The following is a 24,313-nucleotide window of genomic DNA, read 5'->3' as shown; positions in this document are numbered from 1 at the left end:
ATCAAAAAGCACAAATAATGGCTATATTCTTAAAACCACAGCCAGCTATTTTAACTAACTGCTGGTAAAATCATTGTGAAGACAAAGCAGTGTATAGTTTTCATGTGAATTAGTAGGTTGAGTTAAAAACTATAGGCTTCCCAGCCAGGAGTATTCAGTCACACTGCTATAAGGGTGTGCATGGCAGTACGGGAGGGGAGTAAATGTCAGGCCATCTGTTTCTCTAAAGAACTTTCTTGAGGTTTTGTGAAGAGTCAAAACCTATCTTGCCAACCCCCTCATGAAGGTGAATGTGGAAGGGAGTGTCCATGCAGGGAAACTGAGAGGGGTAGTCAGTCTCTCTCTCACACACACACCCCCCCCACCCTAGTCGGGGTGATTTCTCTGGTGAATTACAGGAAGGGACAAAAATGTTGCTATATGCAATTTGGGGGAGAGGGGTTTGACTTCATGACCTTGAATATGAATATCATCCAAATATGAATATTAGCTTATTCTCCAGTCCCTGGCAATAGTCCAGGAAAGGAGATATTGTACACAGAATGAGACAGAGAGAGATGTAGCACTTGGTGACATCTACATAGCAGCAGCATTCGTGACTGAAGTCAAACAGTGAGGCATCTTGGAAGAAGAAGATAAATGGAGAAGAAAAGAGAGTCAAAACTGAGTTAGTTCAGATAGGGTCGAAAGGGAGGGGATTTGAAGCCTCCCCCCAAAAATGAAAAAGGAAAGGTTAGAAATAACATTCAAAGAAACAGAAGTGAGTATTTAAAAGACACTGGCTTCTTCCTTGGGATTCTATATAGAAAAATAAAATGATCAGCACTAAAAGCTGCCCCAATGTGGTGGTATGATGAAAAGGTCTGTGAGGTCCTGTAATCAGAGGAAAGGAGCAGGTCATTCATCATCCAGAGTAGGGCAATCTCAATATAAGACTTAGAATGTGATCCTTGACCAGTTTTATGCTGACTGGACCAAAGCAGGTAATCTTTAAAGTCATATACATAAATAAGCAGAGCCTAAACTGGAGTATGGCATATTCCATTACAACCAAGGCATGTGACCTGGTGTGGAACCATCATTGCACAGAGGTCAGTTCCACCAAAACAATTAGGTCAGTACAGTTCTTTGTAGTCAGTATCTCATGTTACTGTCTAGTAAACATGCTTTTGCAATATGACATAAATATGCTCTATTCAAAGGCTGTGTAAATTGCTTGGAATCTTCCACCAGGCAGAATGCCAACAATGACGAGTGCGCTGATTTCACTGTTACACTTTGAAAGACCGTTCGTAATGAAAATCTCAATAACAGTTTTTTTAAATGACTGTCTTGTAGACCATATATTTTAGGTCCCTTTAGACTCTTGATTTTTTTTCTCCAGTTCAGAATAATTGGCTTTGTAGCCTTCCCAAGTCTATCTGTTTGTCTGTCTGTCTGTCTCTCTCATATGCCAACAACTCTGACGCATAGATAATTTATAAAAACAGAGTAGACACTTTTTAATAATTAAGTAATAGATAATGGGAGGGTAGTTTTTTTTCTAGTGATGTACAATGGCTTTGAAGTAGAACAGAGCCCTGTAAGGGTTACATGCCCACGTATTGTATTTAGAAAAAAAAATTGAAGAAAGCTGCTAATATCATAGCATATAATTAACTACTTTAAGCTACTGAATGTTTCTCTTTATTTTGCAGTGAACGTACTTCATCGCAGTCACATGTATGCAGCAGTCCTGTGGCAAAGAGCCAGCTGGTTGCCCCAGACTAAATCACGTAGCATCAACACTGCCTTTTCTCTCCAAATTACAGGGCAAACAATAACAGGTAAAATTAGCCAAGGCGCTAATTATACAGCACAAGTGTGTAAAGGATATAGAATGATAAATGGCAAATGCAGAATATGTTGTGTCATATCATGTAATCTCTCCTGCTGCAGAGCTGAAAAACAAAGGGAGAATGGTGCCTTGTTTGTCTAACATACTCTACATCACAAATTAGAAATCCTTCCTAATTAAGATATTGCTAAATTTCCTTTGTTAACAAATTTTAACAATGTTAATTAGGAGGTTAGAGTGATCATTGTTCATCTAACAAACAATTATGGTGATTTGCACTGTGGTTCTCGGAAACATAAGAGCATCCCAGAGCTGCTTGTCTTTTTACCCCCAGGCGTCTTAAGCTAAGGCAGGGCATCTGGGAATGCTAATGTAGTACGTAGACACTCATTTAGCAGGAGCGTTGCTGGAAAATTATGTCTGCTGTGACAGCATATAGCAGTTCAAAACAGCTACAACTGTACAAGGATGATCTAGTCACAGACAGTGCTTGCTAAGGTCACTTAGGCTGTATCTGCACTAGAATTATTTTTAACTTTGCCTTCATTTCACTACCTCCGGTCCATCTCGGTCGGTGGTAGAAACTGTGGGAGCACTAGAGAAGACAGGGCATAGCCATTTTTGCCTTTTGCTCAGAAGCTGCTGGTGAGCGTAGCAACTCAGTCAGGAAGCATCACAAAATGAACCCACAGTTCTCTTTGCAATGCTGGTACCGTGGTTGTACTATTTCCTTGCAACTAAAAGAAACTGGCTAAACCAAAGCAGAAAGTTAATGTCCTGTCTTTGGAGGGGGGCTTAGTTTAGGAATCAGTCTGCTGGTTTCAGACGGCAAGAACTCAATTAAATCTCCATGGTGAGAGGCCTGCAGAGATCAAAGTCTTACCTTGCCACTTAAGCTAATGGCATTTCTGCCACTGACTGAAGTCAGGTGTAGAATTAGGCCCCAAATTAATTTTGAAAATAAATGTCTTGGATGGATAAACATCTGTGCTGAGGAGACTGAACTGCCTGAAAACTGGATTGTAATTTACAATGCTCCAATAACTTTGCCTAGACTAGGCTTATTTGAGAGCTTGCCAACTGTTGCAATGCTACTAGTGGTAGCCACAATTGGGAGCACTAGTATTTCTACAAGCAACCACAATATAAATATTTAATAATAGGCAGGATTCTGGCAACTACAAATCTAATTGTTGCCATGTTCTTTATAGTTGTTCTAAGCAAGACTAGACAACGAGGTGGTGAAAACGTCCGTACGCTTGCTGGCACTATGCTCCTAAGGTTGGTATCACCAGTGGAGCAGCATTAATGGCCATGCCTTGTGGAAGGCTTCCCAGCAAAGTTTAGGGTAGATCCAGCCACTGTGATCCTTGTCATCCCAAAAGCCCTGATCATTGTGGTTAGGGTGTGAAATAAATGAAACTGTTCACACCCCTGAGAGATGTAGTTAAGATAACCTAAGCTCCGGGAGAGACACAACTAGGTCGACTGAAGAATTATTTTATCGACCTAGCTGCCTCCCTCGAGGGGGTAGATTAACTACAATGATAGAAAACCCCCTTCTATCACTCTAGCTAGTGTTTGCACTATGGGGCTACAATGGCACATCTGCAGTGCCGTGGCTGTACTGCTGTCATATCAGCAGTGTAGATCTGCCCTGATTCCTTACGATTTGCTCTCTGATTTTACTTTGTGTCTATTGTAAGAAAGTCTGTTGTTCATCCCTGGTATGAGAAAAGCTCTGCTGTTATGCAATATCAGGGGCTGTTGTTGCACATCGCCAGTTTTTTTATTCAAATCACCAAGGTCAGAGCAAATTTTATAGTTCCATTGTCCACCTATAAACTAATACCTTAATTGCCATGTATGCTGCTTTAGTTAAAGATGTGCGTGGCAAATCCTAGGTGAAGGATGGGTGCACAGGACACATCACCAAAATTCTAACTGTGGACTTGAAAAAACATTACAGCTGTGGGTCTGAAAGTATGTTTTCCACGTTGTCTGGGTTAGTGGACAGCATTGATATGTTTAGATCATAAGGATGTAGCTATTTGCCTGTTCCTGATTAATCCCTCCTCTTACTGATTATTATTGACAAAAACTGTAGTGTAAACTAACACTAACCTGCTTAGCTCCTGCTAAGTTCTCATCAATATAAATGTATCAGTCCATCAATCAAATTTACATTTATAAAGTGCTTTTCATAGAAGGACCCGAGGATGCAGGAGACAATTAATATAAAGATATAAGTGTTAGTCTTGATTCAGTGAAAAAATTACTCCAATATTTCACAATTTTCTGGTGGAGATTTTACATGGGAGTTTAATTGGATGGGCCTGATTTGTCTTTCCATTAGCCACTAATTTCTATTATTTTTGTGCAAATTTGAGAGCTGATGAAAGTGAAAGACTAATAGTACTGGTTGGTGTCAGGGTTTATGCATGCTTCCCCTGCACAGCTCTGTCAATGCACCTCATTCCTGGCCTGCAACTCCCTTCTGATGGTTGTAGATCTCTCTCTTGTGAAAGCTTCCAGTTGTTCTAAAATGAATAGTGATTTTGTGTGAGGTTTTTGGCCAGAAGAAAGTAGGATAAGGCCGTTCATCTTTCTGTGTGTGACCGAGGTCAGAATTCAACACAGATCTTTAGAATAGAAAGGTGAATGCATTAACACATTGCTTTCTAGTTCTCAACTAAGTGGGAAAGATCAATTTTCAAAGCTGGGAGCCCAGAGTTGGATTCCTAAAATCATGTTTAGATGTGTAAGTGGATATTCAGGTGCTTCAGGGCCCATTTACAAGTCTACTTGCTAAATCAATTTCACCGAACTTTAAGTACCCACATGTGAAAACTGTGTGCACACTTGGTTATGTTTTTGAGTACATTTTGATCATGGTGCACAAAAATTGTATTATCCTTTATATTATGGACTATTATTGTCAGATGTAGCTGTTTAAATCAAATGTGGTTTGAGCTCTACAGGCACATATGGACTCTGTAAACTGACTTCCATTGCGTACCTTTAAAAACATGACCAAACCAATTTTTGTAACAATGTCCATTCTGTTGCTGTGACTTTGCTGTATTCCACATTTCAGCCAAGTGAGATTTCTTTTTTCATAACTTTTTTCATTCCTGCAAACAGGGACCATTACAAAGGAAATGCTGGCACCATGTTGACTGTGGTGGTATGGATGGGCTAAAATTCGAGGAATGCTTGCGCCCAGGAGGTATCTGTTAGCCTGAGACACCACTGAGGTATTGCATATCTGCCATATGCTGATGTTCGCATAAATACTCCTGGAAGTACTGCTGCTGGAGCTCATTCTGTCTGGTACCATTGCGCGTCCCTGACGTATAGTCTAGGGAATTGGATGTTCTGAGGAGCTGCAGGAGCTCAGCCGGCAGGTAAAGGCTAACGTATCATCCTGCCCTTTGGGTGGTCACTTCTACAGTATTGCCCACCCCAGATGCTCAAAAATCATGAGTCAGGCTCACCAGAAATCATGAGATGATGTAAAAATAATAATTAGGCATTCTTTTTATTTGCCTTCGGCTTTTTGAGCCTTTAGGGTGCACTGGGTTCACATTTCTCCACAGCCATGAGGGCTAGAAACTTATTTTTTCTTGAAGAATGAAGGCTGAGATCATCACATATCCACCTGACTCCAGGAGCTGGGGCTTTAAGGAAAACAATAATTATCACGAGAGTCAAGACAAAATCGTGAGAATTGACAGCACTGCTTCTGTCATTAATCAGTAGTAATCGATGTGGTGTACCTACAGTATCTCTCTGGCCATTGTCTCCTATTGAATGCTTAAGCTAGGCCTCTCTCCATACATGAGGCCTGGACGACATCAAAAGAGAGTAAACCAGGGCAGAAAGGCCGCTGACTGTTTGGAAAGAAGGGAGAAGCAGAGCCAAGGTGTGACATGTTCACTCCTCTCTGACAATCTGTTGGTCCCTTCATGCACTTACTATATGATTTGGAGCTCCATGATTCTGGGAGAAGGTGGAAAAGAGAGGAAGAGGCAGGGAACAGCCGTTTTTCCTGGTTTGCTCCCCTTTTGACTGACTGACTGAACCTACTAAAAAGTGAGGAAGTGAATGCTGCTAATGGTAACTATGTCTGTCCCCCCTCATGGCTACACAGAAACGCCACAGAGTTGGGAGCAAAAGTGCTGTAGCTACTCAGGGCATGGCTACACTTGCAGATGTAGAGCACTTTGAGTTAAACCAGCCTTTGTAGAGCGCAGTAGGGAAAGCGATGCAGTCTGTCCACACTGACAGCTTCAAGCACACTGGCGTGGCCACATCAGCAGCTCTTGCAATGGCCACAGAGAGCAGTACATTGTGGTAGCTATCCAGCATGCAAGTGGCTGCAACATGCTTTTCAAATGAGGTGGGGTGGGGTGGAGTGTGACAGGGAGTGTGTTGTGTGTATGTGGGGGGAGAGAGAGTGCGTTTTGGGGGGGCTGAGAGCATGTCAGCATGCTGTCTTGTAAATTCAGACAATAGCAGAAAACCCCCTTCCCCCCCAGCCTCTCTCTCTCTCTCTCACACACAGCATTCCACGCTAATGGTTGCTTTGTCCCGGAGCAGGTAAGCAGCCGGCTGTCAGAAACGGATCTTTCAAAGGGCATAGCCGCATTCCTGCAGCAATTCCAAAAGAATGAGAAGAGTGGCCACTTGACTTAAGGGGATTATAGGACCTTTCCGGAGGCTGATCAGAGCGCAGTAATGCAACACTACATTCACACTGACGCCTGGGCGTTTCAGCCAACGCGCAACAAGCATTAATCTTCTCACCGAGGTGGAGTACCAGGAGCGCTCTAGCCGTGGGGTCAGAGCGCTCTACGTGTCTTGCCAGTGTGGACAGGTAGTGAGCTAGGGTACCCGGGGCTGCTTTAATGCACTCTAACTCGCAAGTGTAGCCAAGCCCTCAGGCTCTACAATTAGTGGTGCTTCATAACCTCTACCTCTTCCCTTCACCTTGCCACACCTCCATCTCATGGAGAATAGACTGACTGGCTCTGCATGATTTGAAACCTACAGAGATTCCTTATTGCTTTTTTCCTATCACAAGAGTGTTCCTGTGGTTTTGGAGAGTATAGGTCTAAAAGATTTACTTCACTATTTTGGAGGATTGAGAGAATCTCCAATTTCCCTCTTTGGGGTGACACATCCACTCCCTTTTGTCCACACTCTTGACATAACATAAATGTGCATTAAACTGAGGTGCATTTACGCATGTTATGCTAAATGAAGTCTGTGGTATCGCAGTATTTGGATACTACAGCAATTGGCGCTATTTAAATACTATCGGTGATAGAAAAATTGGCTAGGTAGCTTCCTAGATGAACAGAAACGTCCTGAGACCGTCAATATCACTTACGGCAGCATTGTGCATGGCTGTCATGCAATATCACACAACATCTCGCCAATATTAACTGGGATTAGTTGTTTCTGTTAGAACCAACTAGTCATCCAGAGAATGAGTAAAACGATTGGCCCAAATAACTACTGCACAACACAGCGTTTTGTGATAACTCTTTGATTCTTGGTTGATTCCCAGATGGGGTATAAATAAGGAAAATGTGGGGAAAAGGTAGGCTTTAGAGCTGTTTTACAGAGACATGTTGAGAAATGATAGAGAAAATTCCAGCAAACATGCGAGATTTGTTTTCTTAAGCAGCTGTAGATAAATATAATGTAAGGAATATAAATGAGCCATTTGCCATATGTAGAGCGATCTACCTCTCTGTCTGAAGTAAATCCTTTCATCAATGGCAAGGATACCTAGTGCACAGAAAAGGCATTGTTTTATGTTACATTTAAGTCTAGATACATAAATAAATCAACTTTGAAATACAACGAACCAGACCTCAAACACACAGTCATGTTATTTCCTCTCCTGTTTTCTTCTCTCTCTTATCTCTGAGGGCTTCTACTTGTGAAAACACTTGGGGCAATCTTGTTGACTGAAATATTGGTATTTTATATTGCTATGAATTTATGAGGGGATAATTAGCTCCTTATTCCTCCCAAGTGATGCTGCTCCTCTTTTCTTTCTACTCTCCTCTATTTCATCTAACCCATCTTTCCTCTGCTATCTTCCTTTCTCCGCCCCTACTTCCCCCTTTTTGCCACTATTTTTGTCTCCACAGACCCCACAGTTGTTTCTCTCCCTTCTTTATACCTGTCTACATCTCAACTTGCAGTATTGCTTTCACTCACTACTTCTCACCTCTGCCATAGTTTCCCTTGTTATCCCGTTCCCAGTCTGCTTCTGTCTCTTCTTCTGTTTCTGTATCTGTCTTTCTTTTTCTTTGCCCTTTTCTGCTCTTTCATCTTCCTTCTGTCATTCATGTTTATAAGATCTAGCCAAAGGCCAGCTGCCTCCTCAGAGCAGATGATCACTTTAGGAAGCCCCCTACTTAGTTTTATGGATGATGGGCTTCCTGGCATCAGCCCAAAGGTACAGATAAATATTAGGCATTCCAAAGACTGAAAATTAAAACACAGCATGCAAATATTCAATCCACAGTATTATTATGCAAATTGTCACCTAGTGGCTTATCTTATCAAGAAAATCTTCCTGCACCATCACAGTTGTCTTCCACCTTTAAAATCTTGGTCACTGCCTAGTTTTCAATTGTAAAGCAATTTGTTAAGTAACAAATATTCCTAATAACTCTATTCTAAATGAGACACACCTGTGTCATTTTTCAGTCCAGTTTTCAGACTTGATTGCCTAAAGTAAGGCACCCGACTCTAAATTTGAATGCTCAAATAGGCATTTAGGCACTCAAATGCCCATTTTAAGCACCTAAATACCAATCTGAGCACTCAAATATGTAAATAGGCACCCTCACCTAGGTGATCAAATTTAAAATTTTGTTCCATATCATTTAGTGCAATTACATTACAGTTCTGTCAGATCTCTTGCCAGAATTACGGGTGTCGAAATACCATTTTGCCTGTGAAGCATCTGCTACTTCAGAGAACCCACTTAATGCATGGAATTTATTACTTAGACAAGCACTGGGGAGTATATCCTACTGCTAAATTTCTATGCTACCCCAGCTATCTGAAGAGGATCCATTTGCTGTTTAGAGTGCCTCACCAGTGGGATGCCCACAGAAAGCATCAGGGATACTGCTGGCCAGGTAAGAGTGACTGGGAAGTTTATCTAGAGAGGCAATCTCAGGGTTTTTCTTCACTGCAAAACTAACTCGAGTTATAACTGGGGTGTTGCCCCAACTCGAGTCCCATCTTCACATAAGTGAGTCCCTGTCACTTGAGTGTGGTGATACTTGTAACTCGAGTTGTCTGTCCCATCAGGGGCTATAGGCTACAATTCAAGTGAGCACAATTTTTCAGCTGCTAACACAGCCACTTTGTAGTGTGGACAAAGGCTAGTATCACTCAAGTGCCAGTAGTCCTTCAATGCCTTCCCACAATTCCTCCTGTGTACCCAAAAAGGACAGATAAGTTCTTCCAAAACATACTGGAAAGAATTTATAGGGTGTCGCAGCTGACTGCAGTGCAAAGAACCATGGGATGTGTCCCCAGGAGTCTTAGCACCACTCCTGAGTGAGTGCAGCGCCAGTGTAAACAAAGTAGCTTGAGAGTTATTTGAGGTTGACCTCTCACTTGAGCTAGGCTAACTTGAAAGGAGCAACTTGAATGTAAGGGCAGGTCTACACTGAAATGCTGCACTGGTGCAGCTGCGTTTCTGTAGCACTTCAGTAAAGACACTACCTGCGGCCACGGGAAGGCGTAAGTACTCTCTGGTATGTACCTCTGTGAGAGTCAGTAGCTAAGTCAACAGGAGAAGCCCTCACATCGACATAGCACTATCTATATGGGCTTAGGTTAGTATAATTACATCTCTCAGAGGTGTGGATTTATCACATCCCTGAACGACATCGATATACCAATGTAAGTTTATAGAGTAGACCTGCCCTAAATAACTCAAGGTGACTCTGCAGTGAACACATACCCACATTGACTTCACTAGAATGAGGCACATGCATAGGTATGTTCATCAATCAGGGCCTGAAGATGCCCTCTCTCTGGACACCTCCTAATTACACCCTTTTTTTTTATGTGACCTTTACTTAAATGAGACTACCTGTGCTTGAATTTAGGCACATGCTAAGAACCTTGGTGAATCAAGGACTTGGAGAAGAGTGGTGTTAGAAGGTCCCTGCTCCTCAATTCCCTGGGGGGGAAAAAAATAAAGTTAACTCTGGCTTACACTAGCACTACCTTCACTTTAAGAAATGTTTTGTTTTGTTTGCTGGACTTGCTGGAATTACATTGTAAAATTCCATAAAACTGGCAAATACTTCTGGTACACATGCAAGGCAAAAGTGTATCCAAGAAAGGCAGAATAAGAGAACCCTGTCAGAAAACAGTCTTGAGTGAACATGCAGCTACCATTTGCAACTTAAGGGCAAAAAAGCCACCAGCTTGTGAGAGAACTCCAAAGGAAGCTATAAAATGCACATGTCAATAGCACATTTAATAAAACATTATCGAAAGCTCTTGCTGAATTACTTACAATAATAGGGAAATATGCAGGTATTTGTGCTTGAAAGCAATCATATTCTTTGTTTCACAGCTTAATGGAACTTGCATCCCAGAGTACCCAATGGACCAATTTAAATCACAATAAGGAGCCGACTTTCAGCTCACAAAAACAAGGAAATAGACAGTTATGGCTTAAATCTGGTGTGACACCCTGACTTTAACTGAGACTGCTGTGCCAATAAACAGAAGTGCGATTTAAAGCCTGCCTTTGTCAACCAGGAGTGTTGGACATCACTGTGAAATTTCAGGTTTTGTGGGGTTAATTGCACAACTCTTTGCTTTGCTTTAACGAGCTGGTTTGTAGCTGAAGAATTGTGATTTCCTTTGTTTCTTTTGTTGGGACCAAGGTAGTTTAAGGGGGAACATTAGCCATTTAATTATGAGTGTAGAAGTGAAGACTTGCTGTTGAAATTAGTCATTAGAAACTTTGTATAAAATGTGATCTTTTTAATCCACAGATGCAAGACCACAGTGTCTCCTGCAAGAGCCTGTCCAGACGTGTCTATTATATGAAGTATTACACAGTATTATTTTTATCTCACAGGTCATTTCATGGTGCTAGGATGGAAAGGAGAAAAGAGAGCTCAACGGGGTGGAGGAGAAGCTGAGGACGGAGGGATGGAAGCAGAAGTCTAAGTGGGTGAGAAATGGGGGGAAAAGTAGTGAGCCTGGGAACCTTAGGAATGGGAGATCAAAGTGCTGGGAGGGCCTAGATGAAATGTACAGCATGGGGCTCTGCTATGACCCTCAGATAGGGAGACCAAAACTGAACATAGTATCCTAGATGAGGGCATATAATTAATTCATATAATAGAGCTACAGTATTTTTCTATATTTTTCACCATCCCATTCCTTACACAACTGAATGTTTTTGTTTGTTTGTTTGTTCTTTCTTACTGCTACTGCACATTAAGGAGAGGTTTTCACTGAGGGTTGATCTACACTGGGAATTTACATCAGCATAGCTACCTCTCTCAGGGGTGTGAAAAATCCACCCCCTGAGAGACATAGCTCTCTCAACCTAATCCCCTGTATAAACAAAGCAAGGTTGGTGAACGAATTCTTCTGTTGACCTCACTAGTGCCTCACAAGGAGATAGATTACCTAGGCTAATGTCTACAGTAGGGGAGGGAAAACTACAGCCTGCAGGCCGTATCCGTCCCGTCAGGGCTTTTAATCTGGCCCGTGGGATTGCCAGCCCCGTGGCATGGCGGGGATAAGGCAGGCTCCCTGCCCTGGCTGGCACCATGTCCCTGTGGCCCCTGGGGGTGGGGGGGAGGAGAAGAGGGCTCTGTGCACTGCCCTCTCCTGGAGGCACCATCCCCCGCAGCTCCCATTGGCTGGGAATGGGGAACTGCAGCCAATGGGAGCTGTGGGGCTGGTACCCACAGGCGAGGGCTGCATGTGGTGGAGCCGCCTGCCCCACCCGACCCCCAGGAGCCACTGCCAGATGATGCTGGCCAGTTCCGGGAGCGGTGCAGGGGCCAGGGCAGGCAGGGAGCCTGCCTTAGCCCTGCTGCGCCATGGGGCTCGAAATCCCGCGGGTCGGATTGAAAGCCCTGACAGGCTGGATCCGGCCTGTGGGCTGTAGTTTGCCCTCCCCTGACTTAAGATCATACTTAGTCCCATTGACTTCAGAGAGACTTCAGCATAGTAGTCTAGTCAAGGGCAAACATGGATAAATGGAGTTTACCCACTTCTCATTTGGAGAATATAGAGTTTAGGTTCGTTTATCCACTTTTTTTTTTTTAAACCACGACACCACTGCTTAAACCCATGCTTAACGTTAAGCACAGTCCCTGAATTGGGATTTTCTGAATTGGAGCCTCAGGGAGTAATCACAAGTCTGATGGGGAGAATTATTTATTTCATTTTGGATTTCCTTCCTTGAGAGTGGGTTGGTTTTTTTTTAAAAAAAAACTTCACATTTTCGATTCACTGTTGAAGGACTTGGGTGCTATTGTACTACAAATGATAAAGCTAAAGGATTTGAACTATAGGATTTATGTAGGGCAGATATAGCAACACAGAGATAACTAAATACAGGCTATCTGCTTCAGAAGTATCAGCAGAATGACCTGCAGCATGTGCTCCTGTTGTATTATTTTGATGAGCCCTCCTTTTCTTCCTCACCTCTTCTGTATTTCTTTGCTTTAGTTCTAATTATTTGAAGCTCATATGATATATGGGCTTCCAATAATTAGAACTAGTGTAAGGAACCACAGAAAGGAGATTTATGCCAGTGGAATACAAAGAGCCTTCTGACGGTATCATTTTTCTCTTTGGACTTTGAAATCCGTTTCTGCTGTCTCCACTCTAACAGAGCTATATCATTTTAGTCCACATAATTGTATTCCCCCTTTTCTTAGACAAGCAATGGCCTAAGCCCTTATTAAGTAACAGATCAAATGTCAAAGTTCTGTTGTAAATCAACAGGGAGCCTGTAACAAGTGAGGGTGAGAGGAAGCAGGGGGAGCAGGCAGTCAAAGACAGGAATAAGATTTGTTGCCAAGTTATTAGAAATGAATGCTTTAAAGACAAGCCTACTCAAACTTTCCTTGGGACAATTTAGTAACAATAACAACATTGCATTACTTCTGCCTTGTCCCCGGGCCAGACCAAGCCTGTCATCTGGAAATAAAGCTAAAACCTCCCTGACTTGTGCAAGTGTTAGGGAGGGAATCTCATCTGCTGCTAAATTGCTTGTGAAAAAGTATAAATATTTTAAGCCAAATAAGTAAATACATGTTAAGGACATCTCCCATAGGTTTTGCTAAGAAAGCACATCTGAAGAGAATGTTATCAGCCCTCTTTCCTTTTGCTTACTTCCTTGACAACTTCATGTAAACTTTGTAAGTATTATCCTGACTTGCCCTTTCATAAAATTTCACAATTGATATCACGGTTTCTTCCCAATGAGCCTAATGTGGGGCTTATGTTCTGCTTGTGAAGCATTTGTACTGATTCAGCTTTAAAAATGATTCTTGTGTTGACATCTGATGACAGTCAAAGATGAACTACAAAGCAACACTGAAGTTAAACCTAGATTTCTATTATGAATATCCCCACTCTGTGTGTGAGAGAGTACTCAGCACAGAAATAAATTTGTACTGGCTTTTGGAAAACATGTTTACTGATTTATTTTCACATTCTTCTGTGGAATCCTCTTGGTACTTCCCAGTTCAGTGGCAATATCCCAGACTGAGACATCACAAATATCAGAAGTCTCATTGAAAATTTATATATATAAAAATTAAGCTGGGGTAACAGTTAATGTTGAAGGAAATTATACTAAAACTACCAATACTTTTGCTGAGCAGAAGTTGGGGACAATTTGCTTACCACAAAAAAAGGAATGATTAAGTTCTGTGCCTAGCATCATTCTGATATCCATTCTACTCCTTTCTGCAGTGGTATTCCTTCTTGGGTTTTTTTAGACTGCCGGCTCTTCAGGACAGGGACCATGGCTTCTAATGTTGTCGTACAAAACCTAGTACAATGTGGTTTTGATTCTGTCTGGGGCCTCTACGCACTACAGGAATACAAATAGTTAATAATAATATCACAGAGAAGAAACAGGTGTTTTAAAAGGTGAGTTAAAACACCTTATTTCTCAACTGAAAGTCCTACACATCCTGCTTTGTACATGATACTTGGCAAAGCAACATGGCTACCTTTTTGCTTTGCACATCACTTCAAAAGTCTGTGCTCTTTGTGCTACATGGACATAACTAGTGAGAAACGAATGTCTTGTCTACACTATAGCAAGTGACGCTGACGATTAAAAATCGCTATAATTACATTGCTTGTGCATGTTCACACAATGCTCCTTCTGTCAGCAGAGCACATCCACGGTCGGTGCTCTAGCATCAGTAGTGAGAACCGTGAACTGTGGGTAGCTATCCCACTGTGCTAGTCGCCACCTTTTGCAGCTAGGTGTTGTGGGAAGGCGCAATGGATCAAAGTGCATCATGCCTGAGGGTTCAACATCCCATGATGCAGGTTTTTCTGTCCCATCATTCCATGGACTGCATTTCACAGCATTTTCAATGGCCCCTGTTTACTGTGCACCCGCCATCTCTGAGTGAAATGTTGGATCCTCCACTGCTGTCTGCTGTTGTGATCACTGTTATGACCAGCTGCTATGTATTCATGCAGTATATCACAAGCATCCAAGCTGAACAGGAATCAGAGGTGCCTGGCCTGCTCTGTGCCAGGAAAACAAACAACACCAGATTACTTTTGCCATTCAAGGAGTAGCTGCACACAGTGGACTGTCGCTATTGGGCTTGGGAAACAAGTACTCAGTGGTGGGATCGCATTGTTATGCAGGTCTGGCTGCAGAACTTTCAGATGTGGAAAGCCACCTTCCTGGGAGTGTGTGTGGAGCTTGCCCCAGCACTACAGTGCAAGGACACCAAAATGAGAGGTGCCCTCTTGGTGGAAAAGTGCATGACGATCACTGTATGGAAGCTGGCAACTCCAGACTGTTACCATTCAGTCACAAATCAGTTTGGAGTCGGGAAGTCCACTGTTGGGGCTGCGTTAACGCAAGTGTGCAGGGCCATTAATTGCCTCCTACTACAAAGGACTGTGACCCTTGGAAATGTGCATGAAATAGCGGATTGCTTTGCGGCATTGGGATTCCCTACATGTGGCGGGGCAATAGGTGGCATGCATATCCCAATTTTGGCCCTGGACTGTTTTGTGAAGAAGTACATCAATAGAAAGGGGTTATTTCTCTGTTTTTGCAGGCGCTTGTGGATCACCGCGGTCGTTTTCACTGACATGAACACGAGGTGGTCAGGGAAGGTGCAAGATGCATGCATCTTCAGGAACACTGGCCTGTACAGAAAGCAGGGACTTTCTTTCCAGACCAGAAGATTCCAGTGGGGGATGTTGAAATGCCCATAGCAATCCTGGGAGCTGCAGCATATCCCTTTATCCCATGGCTCATGAAGCCCTACACGAGAAACCTGTACAGCAGCAAGGAGCACTTCAACAATAAGCTGAATAGGTGCAGAATGACCATAGAATGTGCCTGTGGCAGATGAAAAGCACGTTGGCGCTGCCTTTATGACACATTAGACCTAAATGAGGAAAATATTCCCATGGTCATAGAAGTTTGCTGTGTGTTCCATTATGTGTGTGAAAAGTTTTCCCTGAGGTGGAGCGTGGAGTCAGATAGCCTGGTGGCTGATTTTGAGCAGCCAGATACCTGGGGTATTAGACGGGCACAATGGGGTGTGTGTGTGTGTGTGGGGGGGGTATTTGAATCAGGGAGGCTTTGAGGCACCATTTTGAAAATGAGCTCCAGCAATGTGTCTTTCTATACAGCACTCTGCCATGCTCTAACTTGCCGCCTTGCATGAAAATTTTGATGACTGCTTCCCGACTGTGATTTGTAGTCAACAAATGTTCCAGTTGCCATTGTGTATTAACTCCAGCAGCAACCACCATGTGTAGGAGACAAATGAAGATGGATTATTTTTTAGAGAGTATGTTACTAAATACAAATTAACAACACACAGAAAATGCTTGGTGGAAAAGGCCATCTCCTGAAGGAGACTCTCATAGCTGTGTGTAACTTAAGGTATCATTTTGTAAGCTGTGAAAAGGGGAGGAGTGAATGGGGGTACTGCGACAGGCTGGGAAGATGCAAGGAATGCGTGGGAGGAGTTTGGGGAGGGCATGAAAATCAGTTCTGTATAGGCTTCATGGGCGACTGAGCATGCGTGTGTTCTGCCTGCAGTGCGATTAGAGACTTCAACCTCTCTGTTTGCTCCTCCATCACTTTTGTCATCTGCTCCTGGCCCACTAAAATTCACTCCTTCCTCTTCTGCCTATCTATTTTATGATTTTCATTTACAGTCTATCCCCACACCCTGTGTTCTTGTTTTTTGGCATCTGAGAATTGGAGCACCTCTTGAAACATGTCTTCTTTGCTCCTCTTCAGTCACTTCCTTATCTGGTGGAGGCACTCCACTGGTGTGTAGGGGGTTCCCCTGAAGGTCACGTCTGCAGAAGCACAAGAAACAATAAACAGATGCATGATCGTTAGTGCACTCAGCATTGAATCATTATAGTAAAATACACCTCTTTCTCACTGTCCATTGGCAAGCACACAGCTCAGCCAATTCCCTAAACATGAGTTTGGCTCTGGGCGGGGGTGCACTCAAGATGGGGGAAAGGGTCTTGGTGGTTTTCTAAGGGGATCACTGCAAACAACTCGGGGCAAAATTATAAATTCTGCCACCATTTTCCACAGACAGGTGTCATTGAAGCTGATATCTCACTCCTGAGGGTAAGCAAGGATGCAAGGGCGCATCCCTGCATGCATGTGGCTTCAGACTGGGTCCGTATTTTGTTTGCCTGTGTGCCGCTTTGGTGCCTGCACAAGTGATTGCCAATTGGAGGGGGAAAGTTTCCTACAATGGGGGAAGGAACAAAGCTGCTTTCCCAAGGAACTTTCAGCAGAGGATTGGTGAGTACCTCCAGGAAAGTTTCTTAGAGATTTCTCCAGAGGATTCCCGTGAAATCTTGCTGCACATTAATGCACTATTCCGCCCCACTGCATAGCTACACAGGGGAATGCACAGCTAGTCTTGTACACTTCTATCCCTTAACCCAATTCTAGCACATAACAAAACAAAGGACAGCTCTACTTATGAACCAGCATCAACTCAAAAAGATTACTTATCTGGGCTCCCCTCTCCTGCATCATGCATGCCAGAGTTGGAGTGCTGGAACTGGCTTGAACCCTCCTGGGTCGAGAAGAGAACCTGACTCACCACGGTACCAGATGACCCTGTTGCCTGTCCCATCTCCTCTCCAACTCAACCTCCTTATCCACCTCTTTGTCCTCAGGGTTGATTCCACTGTCTCCTGTCTCCAGCCACCCTGAATTATCCACAGGGCGCTTGGCTGTGGAGGTGGGGTCACCGCTGAGGATGGCGTTCAGCTCCTTATAGAAGCAGCAGGTCTTTGGCACAGCACCAAAGAGCGGCGGTTTGACTCCCCTGCCTTCTGGTACACCTGTCTCAGCTTCTTTATCTTCGCATGGCACTGACGTGTGTCCCATTCATAGACATCATCCAACATGCCACAAGAAATCTGACCGTAGGCAACAAAGTTCCTATGGATGGAACGGAGCTGGGACTACACAGCCTCATCTTCCCACAGAGCCAGCAGATCTAACAACTCAGGTGTGCTCCAAGCGGGACAGTGTTTTCTGCATGGAGCCACCATGGTCAGCTGGGAAGATGCTATGTGGGCAGTCCACACCAAGCAAACAGGAAGTGGAATTTCAGAAAATCCCTTTAAAGGGGGAGGGCTGAGCCATCGTGATGGACATTGTGGGACACCACCTGGAGGCCATTTACAACCAAGCGCAGTATCTACACTGACATTTTGTCGACCTAAGTTTGCTGCAAAAAGCTCTACGCCTCTTGTCAAGGTGGTTTTACTTTGTTAGCAAAGCAGGAGAATTTTTTCAGAGGAAGGAGCATTATTGTGTGTACACCTCCACTGTTTTGTCGATGAAAGCTGCCTTTTGTCAACAAAACTCTGTAGTATAGACAAGGCCTGACTTTCTCCCTTCCCTAGAATATTGCAACAAATGAACATCAAGATCTGTGGAAATAATGTGTTTAAAACAGGAAACAAACCCAGAATTTCCCTCTCACTTTTCAGGTTTGACAAGAACAGAGTAATTGTAAAGGATGAATCAAACATGGATACAGGGTACAAGTTTTTCAATTAAAGTAAAATACTTGATAGGAAGAAATGCACTCAGCAGGGCATGTGATGGGCTTAATCTCTTTAAATTCTTTATTATAGCCGGGCTTCTGTTTGTCTTATTAGGCACTTGAATGGAGACATAAGATGAAGAGCATAGGTCTTTAATTGCTTATTGCTTCTAACATAGAAATACTTAACCTGAAAGGAATCAAATGAGATATTATTAGTTCAGGGTATATACCATTATGACAAAAAACACCACCACCACCACAACAGCAAAAAGCAGTAAAAGCAACTTGAAATAATGTGAAGTGGTAAAGAATATATAGAAAAAAGGCATGAATAAAAAAGATAAAGTACAATAAAAGAGCATAACCAGCCATCCTACTATACTGAACTGAAGGGTTTAGGTTCACATTAGCAAAGTGATAAAATGATTTGAAAAGCTATACCTGTGAACATAAAGGAGGTACCTATCATGGAGTAGGGAAGAAGGAGGGCAGAACTGGTGAAATGTAAAAGCTTTTTGCCTCCATAGCAATGTGTCTCAGCCCACAAATGTAAAGGGCTTACTGGTCTTAGCTTCTTGTGAATATTTGTCTTCCTCACAAAATCACCTCACCCTTAGCATAGGTAACAGGAAAGGGAAAGCTAGATGGGAGAGACAAGGTGGCAGGGGCGCTCCCACTTTTTACTGGCTGTAAGGACGAGCAACGGAGTGGAGGGGCAGGGTCTTGGGGAGAAGAGAAGTGGGGCCTCGGGGGAAGAGGTGGAATGAGGGTGGGATCTTGGGGGAAGGGGCAGCATGGAGGGGTCATGGTGCCATAGTTCAGGCAGCGGTGACACCCCCCACCTCCCCGTTAGGAAGCTTCCGCCGCCCTGAAAGGTGGATGAGGTAATATCTTTTATTGGACCAACTTCTACTGGTGAGAGGGACAAGCTTTTGAGCTTACTGAGAGCTCTTCTCAGGTCTGGGAAATGTACTCAGAATGATACACTCCCCAGACCTGAAGAAGAGCTCTGTGTAGCTTGAAAGCTTGTCTCTCACCAACGAAGTTGGTCCAATGAAAGGGGTTACCTCACCCGCCTTGCCTCTCTCATATCCAACATTGCAACAACACTGCATAGAGCTGCATGGAGCAGTTACAACAGCATGGATCTATGCCATGCTTACCTATCAAAGCATCGCGATGATACTACACTTCCCAAAACACCAAAATTCAAAGAGCGTTTATTTGACTCCAGATACATTTATATATGCTGTATAAGCATCACCACTTTTAATTGTGCACCTTGCTGCAATTGGCTTGCCATCTCTGGACACCTTGTCAATTTTGGTATATAGAATTTCACCCTCTAATGCTTCTGTGTGTTGCAGGTATTGTAGCAGTATCCCCACAGGCTTTATGATGCGGGCCAACATGTCAACACAAGACCACCTGTCACAGGTAAGACATGAAAAATATGAGTACACGGAGTGAATTTTGTTAGTGGAGCAGCACAAGATTATTTAGGTCAAGTGTTTCTGTTGTCTTGGCCAAAAGCACTGCACTTCACTTCTCTCTCTAGTTAGGTGGTCTGGAGAATTAGTTCACACTTGGTGCTGTAATATGAAATATTCAGGAATTGATGGACTCCTCATGCTTCTTTGTTGATTTCCTTTGTTTCTTCTTTTAGAGAAATAAGCAAATTCAATTAAAAAACAAACAGATTTATCTGTGATGTCACTGGGCAGCTTTTCAACTACAGGGCAAACTCATTGCTGTGACTGTAGTGTGTACTTTGCAGGTTGTCTGACTCTCTAGCTCTTTCCATTTCTACTGTTGCACCATTTGTGAAAGCTGACGGATGACTCTGAACCTCAGACCTTGAATCCAAGCTTCTAGCTTGTCCTGTCTTTGCCTCATGGAGCTCAGAGTTCTGTTTCTCTCCTCTAAGCAGTCGTCAGAGACTGTCCCCTCCAACAGATTCATTTCCAATTAAGGCTGTTGCAAAAACAAGAAAGTTGTACTGGCAATTTGACAGAAATAGAAAATTGTACACTAGGTATAAAAATGAACTCATTGACAGGAATGCTAAGGAATGCCTGGGTAGGTGGGCACAAAGCTTAAGAGTATTGAATTAGATTTCTGACTTATATCCCAGTGTGACTTACCTCCGCAAGGCATTGTTAGCATTGTCCTATTCTCTCTCCAAGACTTTAATCCAAATTTTGCTACACCTTGAAACAGGGTTAAAATACAGTTCAGTTCCATCTACACTGGAAGATAAAACCCAGATATATCTACACTGCAAGCACAGGGAGTGATTATGGATTCTGTAGACATACTTATACTAGCTTTAATCTATCTAGTTTGAGTGTCAGTGCACTGAAGCCACAGCAACGCTTGCTTCAGCCATTCAAGTAATTTCCCAGGGATCCAAGCAGGCTTTAACCACCTGTGTTGAAGCATGTGCTGCCACAGCATTGCTGCTCTGGGACCCAAGCTAGTTAGATTAAAGTTAGCTCAGGCATGCCTACATAACCTTCCCTTGCACCCCATGATGGCAGTGTAGCTATACCCTATGTCTGGGGATTACTGTTCATAAACGTATCTTTTAACCAGTGTTATAACATGGTTCTCATACAAAATTCAATGTCTACAGGGTCAGGATACCATGCTAGGGCCACATTTGCAACAACTGTGTTTCAGTGTGGCTGTAGCTAGTATGATTCTGATCCCACTTTGGTCAGAGTCTGAGAGTATGTGTACACTTTGAGCTGGAGCTGTAAATTCCAGCTTATGGAGACATACCTGCGCTAGCTCTGATCAAGTTAGTACGCTAAAAATAGAGTGTAGTCGCAATGGTGTGAGAGGCAAGAGGGGCCCTGATTACACACACAGTATCTCAAATGGTGATGTGCTCAGGATGGCTAGCCCCTGCCGTTGCTCACACCACCACGGTTCGCTCTGTTTTTAGTGTGCTAATTCAATCAGAGCTAGCATGAGACTATCTATGGGAAGTATGGAAGTATGGGCTGGATGAATGCACTATAAGGTGGGTAGAAAGCTGGCTAGATTGTCGGGCTCAACGGGTAGTGATCAATGGCTCCATGTCTAGTTGGCAGCCGGTGTCAAGTGGAGTGCCCCAAGGGTCGGTCCTGGGGCCGGTTTTGTTCAATATCTTCATAAATGATCTGGAGGATGGTGTGGATTGCACTCTCAGCAAATTTGCGGATGATACTAAACTGGGAGGAGTGGTAGATACGCTGGAGGGGAGGGATAGGATACAGAAGGACCTAGACAAATTGGAGGATTGGGCCAAAAGAAATCTGATGAGGTTCAATAAGGATAAGTGCAGGGTCCTGCACTTAGGACGGAAGAATCCAATGCACCGCTACAGACTAGGGACCGAATGGCTAGGCAGTAGTTCTGCGGAAAAGGACCTAGGGGTGACAGTGGACGAGAAGCTGGATATGAGTCAGCAGTGTGCCCTTGTTGCCAAGAAGGCCAATGGCATTTTGGGATGTATAAGTAGGGGCATAGCGAGCAGATCGAGGGACGTGATCGTTCCCCTCTATTCGACATTGGTGAGGCCTCATCTGGAGTACTGTGTCCAGTTTTGGGCCCCACACTACAAGAAGGATGTGGATAACTTGGAGAGAGTCCAGCGAAGGGCAACAAAAATGATTAGGGGTCTAGAACACACGACTTTTGAGGAGAGGCTGAGGGAGCTGGGATTGTTTAGCCTGCAGAAGAGAAGAATGAGGGGGGATTTGATAGCTGCTTTCAACTACCTGAAAGGGGATTCCAAAGAGGATGGCTCTAGACTGTTCTCAATGGTAGCAGATGACAGAACGAGGAGTAATGGTCTCAAGTTGCAGTGGGGGAGGTTTAGATTGGATATTAGGAAAAACTTTTTCACTAAGAGGGTGGTGAAACACTGGAATGCGTTACCTAGGGAGGTGGTAGAATCTCCTTCCTTAGAGGTTTTTAAGGTCAGGCTTGACAAAGCCCTGGCTGGGATGATTTAACTGGGAATTGGTCCTGCTTCGAGCAGGGGGTTGGACTAGATGACCTTCAGGGGTCCCTTCCAACCCTGATATTCTATGATTCTATGATTCTATCTCCTCCAAACTGGAATTTTACACATCTAGCTCCCAGTGTAGACGTGCCCTACATGAACTTAAATGGCTTCCAAGACATCGTGACCTAAATTTTCATCAGTGTCTCATTTTTTGGGTGCCCAAATTGAAACACCCCAAATCTGAGGGACCTTTCAAAATGTTGGCCTTCGTTTACACTACAGCTTCCACCAACTTACACTACAACATTCCACCCACGGAGCTGTACCCTTGATAGTCCAGCAGTATTAAAACTCCTAGTTTAGCCAAAGCCTGTATCTGAGGTGTGTATGTAAACCAAATTGTATTGGGTACCAGATAGTTTGAGTTTCCCATTCTGTATGGAATAAGTATTTTGGTCACCCTTCATTGCAGCCAGACAGATCAGGTATTTCAGAGTTGTTTCTCTACTTTGACTGATGGGCACTCCCTTTCTTCCTCATTTGTTTCATGTAAATTTCATCACTGATTTTATTTTGTACCCTTCACTCCTTATTTCCCCCTTCTTTGTTTTATGGAAGCTGATGAGGGGTGGGTTGTTGTTTTTTGTCTGTTTTAGTTGGTTTTAATTTTATTATGTAACAGAGGTGCCTAGCGCTCCTCTGTTACATAATAAAAAATTTCCATTTTTAAGATTTGTATACATTTTTTCTTTCACCAGCTTTGTGAATTTACTCCATTAACTGCAAACTGATCTTTCAGACTTTCTTTACTGATAGCCACTTTCCTTGTCTTGCACCACTGAAATCTAGATGACTGAGCTGCTCCCGGTTATGAGACTGCTTTATATCTGTATATATGAAAACAGTTAATGGAGAAGGTGCCAGTAGACAGCACTCAGGAACATGTAGCATAGTTCCTAGTTCTTGTAGGACCAATAATGTTTGCGGCTGTGCACGGCCAATGGCTTCCTTTGTATAGCTCTTTATAGCTCGTCTTAATGCTGCCTGTTCCATTTATGTGTTTTTCATTCTAAAGGGATAGGTACCAGAAGAAATAATTTCTTTCGCTGTTTAATTCACAGTCATGGGGACAAAACTTCTCTCTTCTCTTTGGAGACCAAGCACTTGACAAGTAGTGGGAAAGTTGGGACTCAAGCTTCTTTGGTTTAATATCGGGGATTTGAAAAGGATTTTCAGAGGTAATTTTGATTTGTAGAAATGCCCTGTCTTTGTCGGGGGGGGGGGGGGAATAGGGGCATGACATTCTATTTTAAAAGTATTCTTAGGTAGGCTCCAATCCTTTGAACAACCCTACACCCATGCAAAGAAGCTTGCAGAATCAGGGCTTCAATTTCCTTGCCAAATAATCATTAGCTCTTCAAATATATCAAGGGGATTTTTTTTTTTTGCTTGCAGTTGGGTACTATGCAACATTCAAATGCTCATTAACATAATTGTTCCTTCCAATTTGCACTCTCATTTGCACTATGTTAACAGCTACTTTTTCATCTTTATTCAAACAAATGCTGGCCTTTGCAACCAAGAATAAAATTAGTAGTAAGTGATAGCCCATTTTAATGAGGCCAAATTGTTATTTAACTTCAGATGTGTGCAATATTTTTTCTCTAAATCTCCTTTAATTCCTCACTGATATTAATTATATTCTGTCAGACATACGACGCTGAAATGCTTGCTCTTCCAGCAGAGTTCAAAATAGAATATTTTGCTAGTATGCCATATTAGCAAGGGGAAAAAAAGGAGACTTCTATCTAATTTTTTGCTAAAACATCTGATAAAAGAATATGAGATCACTGCCATTTAGATAGGCAGATTTGGCAGCTCTTTCATATTTACTGGAACTGTGATTATAAATCATAGTTGTATCTCTCTCAAAAAATGAGTGATCAGAATATGTATGTGTTAGCAGCTCAGACGTCAAAAAGAAACTTCTGTTATAACTGTTTGTTAGAAAATCGCCAGGTTTCTATTCCTTACTCTGCCTTTGTTCTGCACCTGATTCATTGTGTGACTTTGGGCAAGTCTTTGTGCCTCAATTCATCCCATTTTTATTTTAGATAGATAAATAGATAT

At 43.0% G+C, this 24,313-nt stretch overlaps 1 long non-coding RNA gene across 1 annotated transcript in view; it reads left to right on the top strand.

Moving 5' to 3' along the window:
- LOC311516825 overlaps window positions 1-24,313 on the top strand; it is a 141,008-nt gene that overhangs the window by 29,178 nt on the left and 87,517 nt on the right. The window contains exons 3-6 of the long non-coding RNA XR_014710504.1: window positions 1,698-1,826; window positions 10,980-11,075; window positions 19,554-19,623; window positions 23,305-23,421. This is a non-coding gene — a long non-coding RNA (uncharacterized lncRNA). The remainder of the gene's footprint in view (window positions 1-1,697; window positions 1,827-10,979; window positions 11,076-19,553; window positions 19,624-23,304; window positions 23,422-24,313) is intronic.

Source organism: Lepidochelys olivacea (genome assembly GCF_965140295.1).
Source record: "Lepidochelys olivacea isolate rLepOli2 genome assembly, chromosome: 2".
NCBI lineage: Eukaryota > Metazoa > Chordata > Testudines > Cheloniidae > Lepidochelys > Lepidochelys olivacea.
The sequence above is the reverse complement of the archived record's forward strand: the minus strand, read 5'-3'. Positions and strand labels throughout refer to the sequence as shown.